The sequence below is a fragment of the Neopsephotus bourkii genome, unplaced genomic scaffold (genome assembly GCF_033783945.1).
Source record: "Neopsephotus bourkii isolate Nb327-2 ecotype Australia unplaced genomic scaffold, CSIRO-AGI_Nbou_v1 NB_934, whole genome shotgun sequence".
Taxonomy (NCBI): Eukaryota; Metazoa; Chordata; class Aves; order Psittaciformes; family Psittacidae; genus Neopsephotus; species Neopsephotus bourkii.
The window spans coordinates 77,997-96,111 of record NW_026901428.1 but is presented as its reverse complement, the minus strand read 5'-3'; the positions used below and the strand labels follow the sequence as shown (position 1 = coordinate 96,111).

Here is an 18,115-nt window from a genome sequence, read left to right as displayed (position 1 = left end):
AACTTTATCAGCAGAAAAGCAATAGTTTCTCACATAAATCCATAAAGGAGCACTTCACTAACTTCTCATGTGGTTTTGGAGACTGACATATTGTAAGGAGGCTTCAAGGGGAGACGAAAAGTCTCAGCTGACTGGAAACTGGCTCTGTACCGTGGCTACCCTATTCAGATGACAAATGTGTGCTCACACAAGTGAAGGCATGTATCTACCATGATGTCATGTTCTGCTCAGCTCCTTGTTTGATTCTACAAACCTCAAAAAAAGGGAAAAGAATAACTATTCAGACAGACTTTACTGCATCTGCAACTACGTGATACTATTTTCTACGTACAAAACATTCTACTATCAGAAACCAATAGTTTCTTGAAAGCAAGAGTTTTGCAGGATATTCAGCTCCATTTACCTTCATTTTCTGCTCCAGGCACAATTAAACCAAGCTCTTGCATTTTGGGTTAAGTCATGGAACATTTTCACATTAAAACTGAAACTATATACGAGCTTTTGCTGAAAGCATTGTCAGATCAGCACTGGAAAATTTTAAATCAGGCAGTGTCTATGAATGGGTGTATGAATAGGTCTTCTGTGGTCCTGTCATTTCCCAGGCACAAAGCCTTTGTAGCAAGGAAAATATTTTGGTCATTCATGTTTTTAGTGTGTGATTTACAACATTGTCCCAAAGCCCTTTGTGAATTTAAAGTGCTGTGACCATGTTTTTCAGAAAGGAGTGATTAAATATAATATACCCAGATCCTTGTGTAGGTTCTTAAATGAGGCCCTGATTCTGAAAATACTGACGAGGATGCTTTTAGTTAAATACAGGACTGAATTTTGGGAGAATCAGGGCCTAAATAAGCCACCATTTCAAACATACCAGCTAGCTTCCAAGGACCATTGCAAGCCACAGAGCACAGAAGCAGGACTATGTCACATAGTTCTGATGACTTTAATGGGATTACTCCTGTGTTTAAAACACTTGCTGAATGACATCTTTTTTGAGACGGAAAAACTGGCTCCCTCTGCCTTAAATGAGAATTGATTCTTAAGATCGCAAAGCAATTAAAAAAATGGCAACATGTCTGCTTAGTTCTGTACAAGTACTTGATTTTGACTGCTGATGGTAAACACATGTGGCTAATTTCTTCTTTGATAAAGCCTTAAATCTAAATGAATGCATCAGCTTTGGGCAGGAGAAGGTCATACAATAACATACTTTGCTAACTAGCCCCTTTACTCATAGACTTTCTAAGCAAATAAAACTAAAATTGATGTGTTTTTAGAATGCATTTTATTTTTTTTAGAAATCACTTCAAGAAAAATAATGAAGGACCAAAAATTACAATTTTAAAGGCTTTCTATTTCTGGGTTTCTATAGAATATAGAATATAGTCAATATAGTCAATATTGACTTCATATGCACTTTACTGTGAAAGGCAAGAATATCTTACAACGCATAACGCAGCAGAGAACATCCAAGTAAAAAGTGAAAGGACATTTCTTTGGATGCTTCAAGTCAGAAGGTATTCTAACTCACAGTTTAGGAAGCTATATCAGTCAAAGTTGAAGATGATTTAGCTAGACCACATCTATGCTGAGATTCTCAAGAAAGGGGCAGTGTATAAGATAAGGACAGTGATAGCCTTCATCTTGTTTACATCTGACATTCTCTGGGGACACCTAGAAACCATTTGATCCTAGATACAATCAGCAGCCAGAGACTGTTAGGAAGTAAAAATGGAGCTCCCCTTCCCTGCATACACATGATAAGAGATCTACACAGAGGCTAAACATATTTCCAGACCATCACAAATCAAGTTTAGCAGGCCAAGGGTCTATGATAGCATAGCAAAGAATGGGGACAAGTGCAGCACAAGAGAATTAGAGCAATATGTCATTGAGTACCACCTCAGAGTAAAGATTTTGGCTCAGTGGCTATAACAAAGCCTTTTAGTTTTACAGCTTATCTCTATCAGAAGCAGCAGTCTGTTGGTTTCTCATCTAGCACATAGCTATATGTCATCAAATAGATCCTCCGGCTCACAACTGTTTCCCAGCGTTTCGAGAGACATAGTATCCAGGGAATGCTTCTCCAATGTCTTCTGTGAGGCCAGAACTGGTCTGGAAATATAAAGAAAAGAAATTTGAAACAAATTTAGATACAAACAGTTCCAACATACACAGCACCAAGGTAACCATTTAATAGTGTATTTTGAGCTTTATGTAAGACCTGATTACTCGCTGAGATGGCAATGGTAAAACAAACAGATGAACTTCAGCTTATAAATGTCAGGGTTTCAGCTATTTTGTTACAGGTTTTGGGACCCTGATAATGACTATTTCACCCACAATTTACACATGGAGAGCTAGGGAGAGCAGAACAAATGCAGAAAACATGGAAAGGATCTGCTCTTCTGTTACTGCAGAGGATAATGCTCTCTGAGTCTCTATTTTTTCCCTGTCACTAAGCATGTGTCTGTTGTCCATCAGTTTGACATGGAGGCATGTTGAAGAATCAGACTAAGCTGCCTCACAGGTAAGATGCTGCCTTTCTACAAAACTAGAGCAGAAGAAAACAAAGGCAAATGAAGAAAATCCTTCTATAACACAAGTCCATATATTTGGGAACTTTCAAATCCCTGGCCTTCCCCTGAACATGTGTAATGCTTACATTTGCTATAAATGTATGCAAATAGGAGCACTTGCAATTCACTGACATGTGGATTGCTTGGGTGTGGGTTTGCCCTTAGATTGCTGGACACCACAGAGTCCTACCTGAAAACTGAATCTGAAAACGCCTGAATCAGACACCCATGACATTGAATAACATGCCACATTGCATCTATCTGCCCTGTTTAGCACTCCTTTGACTGTCCTCATGAAGGACATCAAGCCTAGAGAAAAGAAGGCTCAGAAGAGACCTTGCAACAGCCTTCCAAGGGGACCTACAAGAACCTGGAGAGGGGCTTTAGACAGTGACCTTTAGGGCAAGAGGGAATGGCTTTAACCTGACAGAGGGGAGATTGAGATGAGCTCTTAGGCAGAAGCTCTTCCTTATGAGGGTGGTGAGGCCCTGGCACAGGTTGCCCAGAGAAGCTGTGGCTGCCCCACCCCTGGCAGTGTTCAAGGCCAGGTTGGACGGGGTTTGGAGCAACCTGGTCAAACGGAGGGTGTCCCTGCCTGTGGCAGGGGGTGGAACTGGATGAGCTTCAGGGTCCCCTCCACCCCAAACCTTTCCATGATGGGATTCTATGATATGATTTTGAACTGATTGGAGTACCATTAAGGGTTGATGGCTTCATGCCCAGGCATAATCCACTGGTGTAATCCTGACAGAATATGAAAAATCAGTACATTGCCAAGGCAAACAGATCAGCCACCAGGATGGGAAAAACTAGACAGAAGTGATGGCAAGTGTTACCCTCAAACCTTATCATATGAGGCCTTGCTACAATAACGCATGCAAAAGCAATCTAATGTCACTGCAGTTCTGAAATCACTACTTTCAATCTACCAGTGTGTTTAGATTAGGAGAATTACTCTCTTTGGAAGTCTAACTAGCTTTCTCTGTAAACCCTTATAAAACACTTTCCTTCAGGTCTGAATAAATTACGTCCAAGCATTTTTTCCTTTTGGCTCAGTGACATCGAGACAGATGTGTGCCTCATCAGAAGTCACTTAGACTAACCATGAAACAAACCTGCCAGAATAGAACCCTTAGCCACTGATTGCTCAGCAAGATCATATCACTCCATGCTGTTCTGATTGTTTGCAATCAATCAACTTATTTGTACCCTAATTTATTTTTATTTTTTAAAATATAGGTAACCTACAACAACACAGTGTGACACTATAGTTTAATCAGTGAATGTGTGGTTTTTTCCTTTTCTAGGCTGATCTAAAGCATTCCAGAACTTTCTGATTTTGAAAAGTAAGTCTGACAGTGCTGAATCAATTTCAACAACAGTCCTCATTGGCTAAAATAACTGTTTTCAACACTGTACATGAAATCACATCTATAACCCAAACCACTGTTGAGTTTTAACATTACACAGCTTGAACTATTAAGCTTCTGTGTTCTTGTAATAACATGGTCCTCATTTAATCTCCAAAAGCTGCAATAGAATGCCTGTGTGTAAATCCAACTATACTTGCAAAGTAGAAGCATTAATATCTTTACATGAAGTTCATAAGCAACTTAATTTTGGTTTTAAGACTTGATGATTCCTGTTTGCATGGCAATTATTCACTAAATGCCAACAGCTTGGTTTGTGCTGTGCAAGTATTTTGCGTCTTGGATTCTCATTGAAGCTGTATTACGATACTCTTATGCACAACTGAGTTAATTTCTTTAAATTGCAGTGAGTTGTATATCCTCTCGTGCCAAAAAGCCTGTGAGCAAGGCATTCTTCTTGAAAGTTTATTCTTCCATTGGATCACTTTTTTAAATCTTGCCTTTTGGTAAACTTAAACTCCATTAACACATCTGGAGAACTGCTGACTATATAAGGAATCATTTCATATTTCCTGACATTTAGTTCCCTTCATAAATTGAGACAGAGGACCAGATCCACAGCTGGTGTGAATCACTGGAGTACTAATAATGTCAGTGGAACTCTGCTGACTTACACCAGCTGAGATTCTGGCCCGAGATTTGGAAGAAAGTGGTTACATTACTTGATATTTCTTTCCACAGCTGAGTAGGAGCCATAGGAAACAGAAGACATGCAACACTTTTTATTACCTAACTAATCAACAGTGCAGAAATGCAAAACCATGCAGGGTGATGGCTTTGCATAGCTTGGGAGAAAAAAACGCCTCCTTTTGAAGGAGGACAGATGGACCAGTCCTTTTTATTTCTCGTGATGAGTTCACACAGATCCTAGAGAACATCTGCACACTATTCCTGCTGCCACAGACAGCCAGTTCCACAAGATAATGTTTGTGAAGCAGAATGACATAGAAAACAGTCTCCTATGTGACTACTACAAATGACATGATGAAAAAGAGCTTCCTAGTAGCGAATAGGCCAGGTTAGAAGGGGCTTGGAGAAACCTGGTCTAGTGGAAGGTGCTCCTGCTCATGGCAGAAGGTTGGAACCGGATAAACTTTAAGGTCCCTTCCAACCCAAACCAGTCAAGCGTTCTGTGGAAAACACCAAAAAAGGTGTAGCCATGATGAAGGAAAATCAGGTCAGAGGCTGCAACATTAGCACAACTGCTCATCTTGAGGTACTTCTTGCTAAAAATATGAAAGGTTCTTGCATTTAGCTATGCTCGCATGCCTAGTCCAGCACACTGTGGTTACAATTTTACTCAAGTTTTTGTTCTCAAGCAACTCTCATGAGCTTTGAAAAGAGAAATATCCTTGTAAATTCACATAGCTATAAAAGTTTCACAAGAAACTTAAGTAATCTAGGAGGCATCCTTGTTTCTTAGACCATTGCATGATTCCCCTTATTTCTTAGTAACTGAAACAAGCAGTTCCAACCAAAAGCTGGCATTTCATTAAAAGAGGAGATTTCAGCTCTCCCAGGAAATGTGTAGCAGCTTTAGGAAGAGGCTGAATTTCTCAGTGTGTCTCCCTTTCCTTAGCTTGGTTTAATGGTTCATTTTTGGCATTAATCTGAAAAAAAAAAACAATTAAAAAAAAAAGGAAGGCTTAATAACCATGAGTAGATAATAACAGAGGATATGATCTGATATATACTTTCTTTGGTATCATAAAAATAGGTGGTGGCAGCAGCTCATAAACAGAGAACTCATATTTATTAGAGCATTGGAATAGCAACAAAGGTGAGGCATCTCAAACACTAATGAACGCTCGCATTGTGACTGACAGGGCAAAAGCTCAGAGCAACATTTGTGCTCCAGAGACAGTACTTTTAGTCCACCCTGAGAGAAAAACTTGTATTCTTTGATTTATCATCAATCTGCTGTCTTGGCTGTATAAACATCATTTTCACAGAAAATCCTCAGAAGAGGGATACTCACCAGCCATGGGTATTAAGGAAGGATTATGAAAGGAGCTTTGAGTAAAGCTCATGGCTATACGCAAAACCTTGGCCTTGAATAACCAAGGCCCTGCGGTGTGAGCTCTTGGGAGACATCACACTGACTGCCTAAGGCTCCTGGCCAAAAAGGAGGAAGTTCAACCATGAAAAGAAAAAGAAATTGTGTAATGGAGGAGGGGGAAAAGCCTCTTACAGGAATAGATGTATCAAGAACACTGTGTGCAGACAGATGTTTTTAAAGCTGAATATAAAAAATGTAAGTAGACTAAATTGAAAGTACATGTGATGAAAAAGATGAGGCTATTCCCCTTTACTGATATGCTACAATGACTATAATATATGGCAAATTATAGAAGTATTTTTATTTTTAATTCAGTTTAAAACGGAAACTGAAACTCATTAATTTGCTTTAGGCTTTGGAAGTGTTATGAGTATTCAGCTTCCAGAGACAGTCTACTCTGGCATTTATTCCTAGAAATAATAAGAAAACAAACACATATATTTCTAATTGATCTTGCAAAATGTAAACCCCAGCAAGTCATAAGGAACTTGCTCGATACAATCACCTTCATGGCCTGAAATTACAGCTGATGGACTCTTGCTTTTGTTATTAGTGAAGAAACTGAAATTTTATTAGCCAGTTTCAATCTGTGAAAAATGCTGAGGTGTCAGATAATCAGAAACAAGTTTTACCTGGCCCCAACACAAATTCACAGGGGCTTGAGAAAAATACTCAAGAAACAGCTGAAAAGAATGATTTCTTACTTAAGGGTTATTGTCTCCATTCCTCCTAGAGAACCTTCTATGTGTGGCATTTTCCTACATGCAGTATACTAAATAAGCAGTCTAGTCTCAGTTAAAGCCAGCAGACAGACGATGACGATGATGATAACCATATAATAATAAATTATGAGTTTTGTATTTTTCTTAATACTAATTATAATAAATTTACAATATATTGTTATAATATTATAATAATGTAATAATATAAACTATTATTAATAATAGTAAGTTTGTTCAATTACACACTTAATGAAGAATATTTTCAGTGCAGCAAAATAAATTTAATATTCATCCAGGGAATTGATGCTCCTCAATAAGCTTCCACCTCTGCCTGAAAGACAAACTGCAACTGCACCTGCATTCATTCCAGTCACTGTGCAGTAAAGTAAGTTTGGAATTCCCTCAAGAAACAAAACCTAAAGCAAAACTTCAAAACACAGGACAACTGCTATACACCGTCTTAAGATCTGCAAGCGCCACTCTTTTTTTTCTAGGACTAGAAACTATCAAATGGTGGATAATTTTGATTTGTGCCTATATAAATGGTTTGGGTTTTTTCTTCACATGTCCCTGGAATCCTTCAGAGAAAGAAAAGTGAACTCGGAATCCCTTAAATATCACAAACATTGATAAAGTGATTGCAGCAAGAACAAAATTACAAACAAACCTCCTACCCTGAGAAGATTCACATATATCTCTTACTGATATAAGTTTCAAAATTGCTACAACTTCCAATGTCTAGATCAATTTTCAGTATTATTACTCACCCAGTTTATTTAGTCCTATGAAATAAATGGTCTAGAGATCCTCAGAAACTATATGTAATGTCTAAAATGGCTTTACAGGCCACGTGTCATGAAGATGAACAATGATGACACTACTTTTTTAGGGACTTGTACCTGTTCAGTTGCAAATCCCCAATTAACTTCAGTTGGCATAGATGCAGGACCTTGTTTAAAAAGAACGTAAGTTTAGCAATATAAATATAGTCATGGATGTTTTAATTTCATCAAACACAACTGCATATGCTTACTAACAAAGATCTACTTGAAAACATAGTAATAGATGTGACTTCTAAGAAAAAGCTTAAACCATGTTTGTTTTAGAGAAGTGGCACACATTTCTGTGGCTCATTTCCACTTAAATTCTTTCTTTCTTAAATAAACTAGACCACATTCACTTTGAGGAACATACTAGCACCACTGCCTAGCACCACTACCTTCAATGGGGAAAAACCCACAAATCTCGTAATTGTAACTACAGGAGTATATAGTAAGAAAAACTTAAGTTTAAGAATTTTGTCAAGGTCTTTCATAAATCTAGTACATTGCAAATTTATTGGCAAATACTAGAAGTCATTCCTCATAGTCATTAAGTGCTATTTATCACATACATATTTACAAAACACCAGCACTGGCTAAACTGTGTCATAAGCCTTTTCCAGGCTGTCAAACCCTGAAGCTGCTTTCTCTCCCTAACCCTTTCTTATTCGCTCAAGGTAATCATAAACAGTAGCCAGAGACTTAAGGGGACAAATAAAAATCCCTGAGCCAATTTTTCACACAGGAAATGTGTGTAGAGGCTGGAGTGGTGGACAGACAGGTTTTCCATCTGAAAAACACGTGTTGAATCAAATCACAAAAATAAGAGTATTTAACTGGAGGAAAATCCAGCCAACCCTAAAACTTAGATAGTGCTTCAGATATTCCACATCTTTTCCACTCCTTTTCTAGTACTGAGGCTCTGAGTGGCTGTTTAAATCTTAATGACTTCAACAGAGGCTAAGCACATGCTTAAAGTTAAGCATGTGCTTACAAAGAGTGTCTACAAAGACAGAGACTCCGTTTATACAGGGAGTCACATGGAAAAGATGAGGGGTGATGAGCACAGGTTATTGCTGTGGCGATTCAGACTGGACACAAGACAACAACCAGCCATCGGAATAGTCTCCCCAGGGAAGTGGTGGATTCCCCAACACCGGATACTTTTAAGATTCATCTGTACAGGGTGCTGGGACAACTAGTTTAGGTCATGCTAGATCAACCTGGTCTAGTGGAAGGTGTCCCTGCCCATGGCAGGGGGTTGGAACCAGTTGGTCTTTAAGGTTCTTTCCAACCCAAACCATCTTGTGATTCTATATTGCTATGCTTTGCCAAGAAAGGTTGGACCAGTTGACCACTGAGGCCCCTTGCACCCTGATGTTCTGGGATTCTATGAAAGCGTCCTGAACTACAGTTTCAGCCTGCAACCTACAACTTTAGAAATTAATAAAACTTCTATTATTCTTAAAGAAAAATAGATTAGTCCAGTGCCCATATGAAGAAAAGTTCATTCTTAATATCAGACCAGGGTACTCAGATATCATAGAATCACAGACTGCTTTGTATTGGAAGGGACCTTAAAGCTTATCCAGTTCCAACCCCCTGCCACAGGCAGGGACACCTTCCACTAGACCAGGTTGCTCCAAGCCCCGTCCAACCTCGCCTTGAGCACTGCCAGGGATGGGGCAGCCACAGCTTCTCTGAGCAGCCTGTGCCAGGGCCTCACCACCCTCACAGGGAAGAATTTTTCCCTAATGCCTTGACTAAAATACTATGTAGGGCTAAAAGCACCCCCCTCTCAGAAGGCTATAGAAGAATCCATGAATGTAATCTTAAAAATGATCTTCTAAAAACATCTTACAACTGAATTAACCGAAGTTTTCTCCTTACTAAATAATTTGTACATATACCTAGGCACCAGGAGAAACCTATTACTGCCAAGATCACCTGTTCATCCACAGATCTGCTCAGTAGGTTTTGGATCACTTACTTTAATTAGCTTATTGCAAGAAAACCACTTTGGATCAGTACAATATGCGGATATGACTTACATACGGATTTTCGAATGACGCAATGCACTTAGAGCAGCAGTGAGTTCTTTATAGATCCAGGAGCATTGAATTGAATAAACTGATATCAGGTTTCAATTTACAAGTTAAGGTAGAGTAGATAAAGTGTAACAAGCTTTCCCCTCCCCTCTATTGTATATAAAATTGTTTTAGTACCAAGAATTGTGCTTTCCTTTCTGATGTCTCTTAACTTCCACTGAACCTATGTTCCTCCTGTCCCCCCCCGACCCCAGCTGCAAATCTGAATTCATTCAATACCTTTCTGAAATAAGATCAGATGTTTGATATTTAAGATCAAATATATGCCTGGTGACACCTCTGGGAGATGAGGCATGTTCAAACAGCAGCATAAAACTCAAAACAAAATAAAAAAGAAGGGTCAACAGCATATCTTGCCTACCTTTGAAAACATCAGGAAAATGTAAAAATAGGTACAGTTGGCTGAGACAGAACAAAGCTGGACACTGAAACAGACAGTGTTTTCTGGATAAAATTGAAGTTTTTCTCCTCTGCATTTTCATCAGAACAGACATTGGCTTTGTCCACCTAAAGCTAACTCTATTCCTTACTTCGGGGTGCATGAAGCGAATGTGGGCTGAAGAGCCTGCTCTGCCTCCTGAACTTTTAACTGATAATACTTCTTTTCACTTTAGACATGTCATTGAGATGTTTCAACAATCTTCCTTTCAGAGATCAAAATGCCTATTCAGTGGATAAAAGAAGCCGCTTTCAAATTACATTTTCTATTATTACATGAAGCAGGAATAATCTGCAGCTCATGATGAAATTGCTATAAGACACCCTGTATAGCGGGCTTCAAAAGTAATTTTTTCTCCTTCAAAACCCAAACTGGTCTCCATCCATTTGTGTTCGCAGTGTCTGCCTAAGCACAAATATCTGCAGTAAGTACTTTACTAGTAGCATGTAACAATAGACCAAATAGCCACGTCATTACTTATTGGACAAATGCTGAAAAAAGAGTCTAGACTGTAAGATTTTTAAGAAAGGCTATACTACCTCCAAAACCAACAAAACCCCAACTAGCGCAAATGATGTGACTGGCCTTGTGCGCTGCTTTCACAAAAATTCTCACATAAAGCAGGTTTTTCTTCCTAATAACGCTCTACTTTTTAAAAATTTTCATAAATGGTTAAATTCACAGAAAGATTCTTTAGGCATTAAGTTTGAGAGATTTCCTTTTCTGGCAGAACTGTTTGCTTATATGTTGTATTAGGATCAAGGGACAGTCTCAGCTTACTCATGCACACATGGACCTCCCCCAGCATTATGGTAATGAAGGTCAAAGACTTAATTGGTGTTAATTAGCACCAGTCACACTCCAACCAGCTATGCCTGTGCTGGAATTGCTGTAGGTCTGTCCCCAGAGGTGGAAGGGAGGGGACCCCACAACAGCCACCAGTCAAGTCCTATCTCTTTGTTGGCAGGCTACCCATCTTGGTTTTGAGAACGGAACTGAGATGCCCAATGGGCAGGAGTGACAAGACACAAGTTAATGAGGCACAGCAAGCTGAAACACAGCAACAACCCTGATTTTAAATGGAAATTTCTGATTACTATGTTTCCACCAATACAGGCACAGTTTCAGGGACTGCATGCTCCCTCTAGAAGATTTTTCTTCTCAGGCTCCAGGCTTTCAGAGACGCTTAGTCAATCAGCAAATTAAGAGTGTGGTCTTGCACAGACTTCAGGCACCTGAGGCTGGACTATCAGGCTCATCAAGACTACTAACCAGGCTCACAAATGCAAGCAGTAGAATGTGTGATATGGGTGTCACACAACCAAGTTGCTTTGAGCTGTCATTCCACTGTGCTCACCACCCACAAGTAAGACAGGTACCTAGGCATGGACACCTGCAAGTTTTACTTCACTTGCAAGCCTAACTAAAAAACAATCAGCAATTCTGGTCACTGTGACCTGCACTGGGCTGAAATCAGTGCCTTCCTGTAATGAAGAAAAGGGCCATGTCAGCCAGTCTAAAACAGGTAATGAGAAAGATAAGTTACCAGATGCCTAAAACATGGGACCAGGTTTCCTTGGGTCCAACACCCCACAAAAGCAAATGTTCTCTGAAGAGTACAAGTGCTTTTCTATCCCCTAACCATTTGCAGCTCAGGGGCTTCCTGAGCCAGGGCTAATTTTTGAGTATTCAGTAACATTCAGTACATTTACTTCTCACAAAATGGTCCTGTGACCCCCTCAGCTCATGCAAACTTCCATTGTTCCCAAAATCTTCAAGGATCTCCACAGGTAATAAATTGAAATACAAAAAACACAGCAGAAAACATAGAATACAATGAAAAGGCAAGAAAACATGACAAAATTGATAAGATACCAATGTACACTTTTTTTTTTTAGAAAGCCATTTCAGTTCCACAGTGAGATTTTATCTCCGGCTGTGATATATTGATACAAATCTGAAGTGCCTCCACCAAAGTCTACTTGGTCTGGTTCAAATCAGCATTCAAACCACGATTTTTTTTTATTAAGTTAATCCACAGAGAATGTCATAATTGTGCTGGTGCTGCACCACTGACAAATTTAGATAGTTTTTTTGAGTTTCACAGTGCTGTAAAGGATTTCTTTATCTAACAGACAAGTGCATTAAGAAAAAATGGAGCACTTTAAAGGTGGGACCTTATTAGGAGAAGACAGATGTCAATCAGAGTAGAATAATCATGGTATGCATGTGAAACAGATGCTGCCTGTGCAAAACAAGTCAGTGTGCTATACAGACGAATCACGGAAAATGCAATTACACCTGCATCTTGGGTTATTGCTAACAGGTCCACTTATTAGAAACCTGTCTGATTTTATCCACATTACAGTCCTGGGAAACAGGAAAAAGGTAATGCACATTTTTCAAGTACACCTCCTTGCCTAATGTCTCCATTTTCTCTTTCCAGAGGAAAAATAAGAGCCAATATTAGGTTCACAGTCCAACACTGCAGAGAAGTCACTGCCTTCTGTTAATTAACATTGTGATGGTTTCAATGTTTTAAATCTTGATTCTGTTTGAAATAGGAATTGTTGCAAAAGAAAGTGAGGGATAGTGAAAGAGCAAGGCAGAAGAATTCTCATTTGAAGAGAAGCACATAACTGTCTCAGCCCTTGACATAAATTCTCATGATCAAAATGAACAGTTCAGATAGTACAAAGGGATGAAAACAATTTAAAAGACCTAGTCTTTTAAAAAGCATTTTTTAAGCAATATTTTGAATAAAAATGGTTGTTTGAAAAGCTTCCCAATAAATCTGGCAGGCAGAAGGCATTTCTGATGTCACTAGGAAAAAGAACAAAGAGTATTTCAGAATCCTGGATTTTCTGTTCAAGCTTAGCTTAACTCTCCTTTTAATAAAATCAGCTTCTCTCAGAGCAGAGTTAGGCTAAGTCATTGGCACTTTTTAAGTGACTGAACATGGGATTGCCAAAGCTCTTTGGGTCTGAGGACTCATCTCAGGGGCGACAAGTTCCTGTATTCACTTGTGCCAGAGCAGTGCAGGTGAGCTGCAATTCTCTCCATGACATTGCTGGCATGCAGCCCTCCTAATCTCCAGTGAATCTTCCAAAGAGTTTTATTATTAACAGTAGGCAGCGTAACAATTGACTGTATTGTACATGAACGTATATACTCTTGCCTGTTAAACATTATAGGTCTGGTCATAAAAGATGGGAGTTTCTCACTGGCTTTGCTTTGTATAGGTTCTTTGTACGCAACAGACCAACACCAGCCTCCCACGACTTAGCAGCAGGTCAGTGGTCTGTATTTTTAACCTAATTGTCTTTTCCCCCCACTCCCAGGCATGTCTAGACTCATGAGAAAGTCAGAAGTCAAAAGTATATGGCCATCTTATTGTTTTTAATCTTTTACAATTAATGACAGAACAAAACCCAAACAAAAAAGATTGTCCTGGCTGTGTGTGCTATCGCTGTTTGACACAAACCATAAGCAAGGAAACAAACCCAAAGCACGTCCGACTCACTGGTTAGGTTTCGATGGTGACATTTGTGTGTTTACTTTGTGTGTAATTGCCTTTGTGTTGTTCTGTCAGGTACATAGCATTCATTGTAAATGTCTCAATGTAAAGTATACAACAGAATCAATACAGAAATTAATAGGTGCTGACATACTGATTCCATTCACATTTTTTTAAACTATGAGGAGATTTTAAAGAAACATTAATGAAATAATTTATATTGATCCCTGCAAATATCATGATGAACGATAGATATTTGTAACAAAGCAGCAAACTGAGAAGGCTGTTTAACTGTGTAGCTGTTTTAATAACCAACATAACCTTTAAAATAATTTTTCGACCAGCTTTCCACCAGCTGCTATGAGATGAGGAATCCATTCTACATTTTCATACCCAGTATTGTTAATTGTAATAAGAAATTCAAGCAACAGTAATAAAGCTGATTCTAAATCTGGTGGGAACCGATGAAAGCAATTATGGTGAGGGCTTGGTACTGTCAAACTGTCAAGTTTCGAGCTTAACATAATTCTTTAGACTTTAAGCTTTCTCTATTCTAGAAGAAAAAGACTGAAAGCCATTTTATCTGTTGAGAATGCAATGAGACCAAGGAAACAGACCAGAATGCCAAAACACTATATAAAGCACCAATAAAATTGTATGTCATGTCACAGCAATCTTTCAGGAAGGGGTCTGTCTTGCACTCTTGGATATTACCAGTGAAAAAATACGACAAGGGCCTTGAGGGCCTTGGTGGGGTGGGGTGTGAGAAATTTCAGAGGTCTGGGAAGCACATTCATTTATATTTTATCAATTGTTTCTGTTTTTCTAGGCCAGAGACATGTTCCATTGTGGAGGAAACAATGAAATAATATAACAGAATAATGAGTCATTAGGTTGAGCCTGAATACTGCCATTTATCAGCAGAAATTATTCTGCCCAAAGTCTTTCCTACAGCTGCTTGCAAAACTAGCACTGAGGCTAGTGCCCTACACACATGCTTCCAAGTTGCACAAGTTTGTGTTTATAAAAAATATCAGACTACCAAAATAAGGTGTCTGTCCTTATATAAATAAGGTGTTCTATGTCCTACGTGTATGAAAGTAAAGTATGGCAGGGACGGTGGCACAGAATATCATAGAATATCTCAAGTTGGAAGGGATCCATAAGGATCATCAAGTCCAAGTCCCTGATTCTTATAGGACAAACTAAAACTAAACCATCTGACTAAGCGTCCTCTAGATGTTCCTTCAACTCTGTACGTTAACTCAGTCTTCAGCTCCTCAGCTGAAGCTCCCTGTGATGGTCAAAATCACACTGAAAGATGTCTGGATGAACCAGGAGGCAGATCTTTCACAGAAGACAGTAATCACTTTACCTGTTTTTTAAAGTATTCCATGAAACAACAACTTTCAGTCAATAGTGAACCTGAACTGGAGTTGAACCTCTTGCAGAGCAGCTAGTGAGTAGGCAGCAACAAATAATGATGCATGAAGGCAACTCCAGTAGAAAAAAATACTCCACTGTGATTTGTGTTTTAGTTCTACAGGTTGTGTAAAGAAGCTGTTCAAGGACAGGTTGGATAGGGCTTGAAGCAACTTGGTCTAGTGGAAGGTGTCCCTGCAACACCTTAATGTGTTAATCTACAGCCTCAGAGACTATTTAGGGAATGAATTAAGAGAGAGTTGTCCCCAGGTACCAGGAGTAGACTGCAGTAAAGATGAAAGCAACTGATGTGCATAGTATTGTTTGCTGCTCAAAGATAAGATGCTTGTACCTACAGAAAGGAAGGCTGTACTAAAACTACTCTGTTGTTCTCTGTACAACAGTGTAATGAACAGATAGGCACGCACAACTGACTGAGTCTTAGGTCATAACAGGAAGTGTCCAACAGACAGAAGAGTCAGTAGATAGACATACAAAGCTCGAAACATTAATTTCATTTCTAAAGATGCCGTAAAACCCAGGCAGAAAGAAATACTTGTTCTCCCAGATGGAATTTGTATAGCAAGATGTTATTTTGCTTCCTTCGAGCATCCTAGAGCTGTTCCCAGCATTACAAAAATGAGCAGTTTCAGAAGGCTTGGAGTTGGATTGGAGGTTTATCATAACCAGCCAGTTCTTCTCAAGCCTTTGACCAGCAAGAAATTATGAAAGGATATACCTCTTCTGAGTTTTCTGCATTACTGCTTTTGGAAATGAGAGTGGTAAAAACATAGCCATCCCTCTTTTACAGGGTGGGATGAAAAGTGGGATTAACATGAACACTCAGGACAATTCCTTTGAAGTTTGCATCAAAGAAGGAATGATGCCTTGGGGGCAGAGGAAGAGAAAGCACTACTTTATCATATCAAGTCATTCATTCTCAGTGCTTCTGTGAGTTTATTCTGCGTCAGCAACCACAAATTAGGCAACAAAAGTGTGATAAAACTAACCATTCCCTGAAATCCCTTCTTATAGACGATGCTTAATTCAGAGGTGTGGGGATTTTTCCTTTTCATCATTGGCTGAAAATACAAAAATTCTAGTGAAACTGTCTCTGGCGAGCAATCCAGATCAATATGAGGCAAACAGCTAGAATTAAATCAATAGAGTGAATGATGAGCCCAAAGACACTTCTTTTTAAAGCAAAGAACCCAAGTGATTCAAATTCTCTCACAGATAGTGTCCTGCCTCACCAGACCTGACTGGCCTCCACAAGGCCTGAAGCTCATAAACCACAGTGCTTGCACCAGCACCATAACACCCATCCCTACTTCTCTGCTAGTATGTGCAAATAGGAAAAATGGAAGTGAAACAAACCTGGGTGACGGAGAGAAATGTATAGGCTACCTGATGGCCGTTCAAAGCAACTCAGGTTTGGACAAAAATCACATTCACAGAGAGGCTGTCATTGGCAGGCTGAAGGTGGCTGCTGGAGAGAGGCAAGCTGATGTCATGCTGTGTAGTAAAAGCAAGTTGTTATTGGCACAGGTTTAGAATAGTTGCATTGCACATGTGTGTCTAAGCCACAGTGGCTTATGCAGTTTATGCAGTGGCTTATGTCCCAGATGAGTGCAAAACCACCTATTTTCCCATCGTGCCTCTCCGTGCACTTCATTTATTGCTTCCACCCCCACTGTCCAGCAATCCAAATGGCAAAATCCAAGTGCTAGCTCTAACAGGAACAGGAACATAGCAGCTGGCTGGCATAAAACCAGTGTGGGTCCAAATCAGGAGAAGATGGACTTCGGCCAGCTTTAGAAAAGGCAGCTTTGGGTGGCAGGAATGGGTTTCAAAGGTTATGTACACCCTACTCTAGCAGAACCTCCAATGGATGATGTATTGCTACCCTTTCTAAATGTGGACTCCCTTAATGGAGTAGCAAGTCCTAGAATCACTACAGGGTTTGCAGAGTTACAGTGCTAATAGTGTTTTTTTGTGCTATAGGAAATTAAGATAATCTTCTGAAAAGTAAAATATAAAAAATCAAAAACACAATCCTGAGAATAAACGCAAACGTGCTGGGTTGACCCTGGCTGGAGGCACATAAGCTGCTCCATCACTGCTCTACTCAGCTCAGGGTAGAGCAAATATGAAAGGCTTGTGGGTCGAGATAAGGACAGGAAGAGATCACTCACCAGTTACCGTCATGGGCAAAACAGACTTGACTTGGGGAGACTGGTTTGCAACTGATCAAATCAAAGTGGAGTACTGAGAAATAAAACCAAATCTTATGACACTTTCCTCCAACTCTTCCCTTCTTCCTGGGCCCAACATCACTCCTAAATCTTCTACCTCCTCCCTGCAGCAGTGCAGGGGAACAGGGAATGGGGGTTGTGGTCAGTTCATCACACGTTTTCTCTGCTCCTCATGGGACGACTCCTCGCATTCTTCCCCTGCTCCAGCATGGGCTCCTCTCTCCACAGGGCCACAGGTCCTGCTCCAGCATGGGCTTTCCACAGGGTGACAGACTCCTCCAGGCATTCCCTTGCTCCAGTGAGGTATCCTCCATAGGCTGGAGGTGGATCTCTACTCCACCATGGACCTCCATGGGCTGCAGGGGGACATCCTGCCTCATCACCACAGGCTGCAGGGGAATTTCTGCTCCAGAGCTTGGAGCACCTCCTCCCTCCTTCTGCAGTGACCTTGGGGTCTACAGTAGGTCCATCTTGGATCCAGCTGCATTGGGTCCACCAGACATGGGGGAAGCTTCTAGAAGACTTTGCCACACAAACCCAACACATATCCCCAGCAAGAAGGATGTCAACCCTTGCACAAAGATTTGTCAGGATGTCTGAAGAAAAGACTAGTGGGAAATGTCATATGGAGAGAAGTCCTGATAAGACTACTGCTACTGAAAAATCCCACAACGGTAAGTAATGCATACTGCACTGTTTTTCAAGGCCAGATTCCAACCCTACCATTCAAGGGAAAAATAAAACAACTTTTAAAAGGAGATCT

At 39.9% G+C, this 18,115-nt stretch overlaps 1 long non-coding RNA gene across 1 annotated transcript in view; it reads right to left on the bottom strand.

Annotated features, from left to right (window-relative positions):
* Window positions 1-1,270: 1,270 nt before the first annotated feature.
* LOC133214753 (uncharacterized) overlaps window positions 1,271-18,115 on the bottom strand; it is a 65,004-nt gene continuing 48,159 nt past the window's right edge. The window contains exon 3 of the long non-coding RNA XR_009726221.1: window positions 1,271-2,115. This is a non-coding gene — a long non-coding RNA (uncharacterized LOC133214753). The remainder of the gene's footprint in view (window positions 2,116-18,115) is intronic.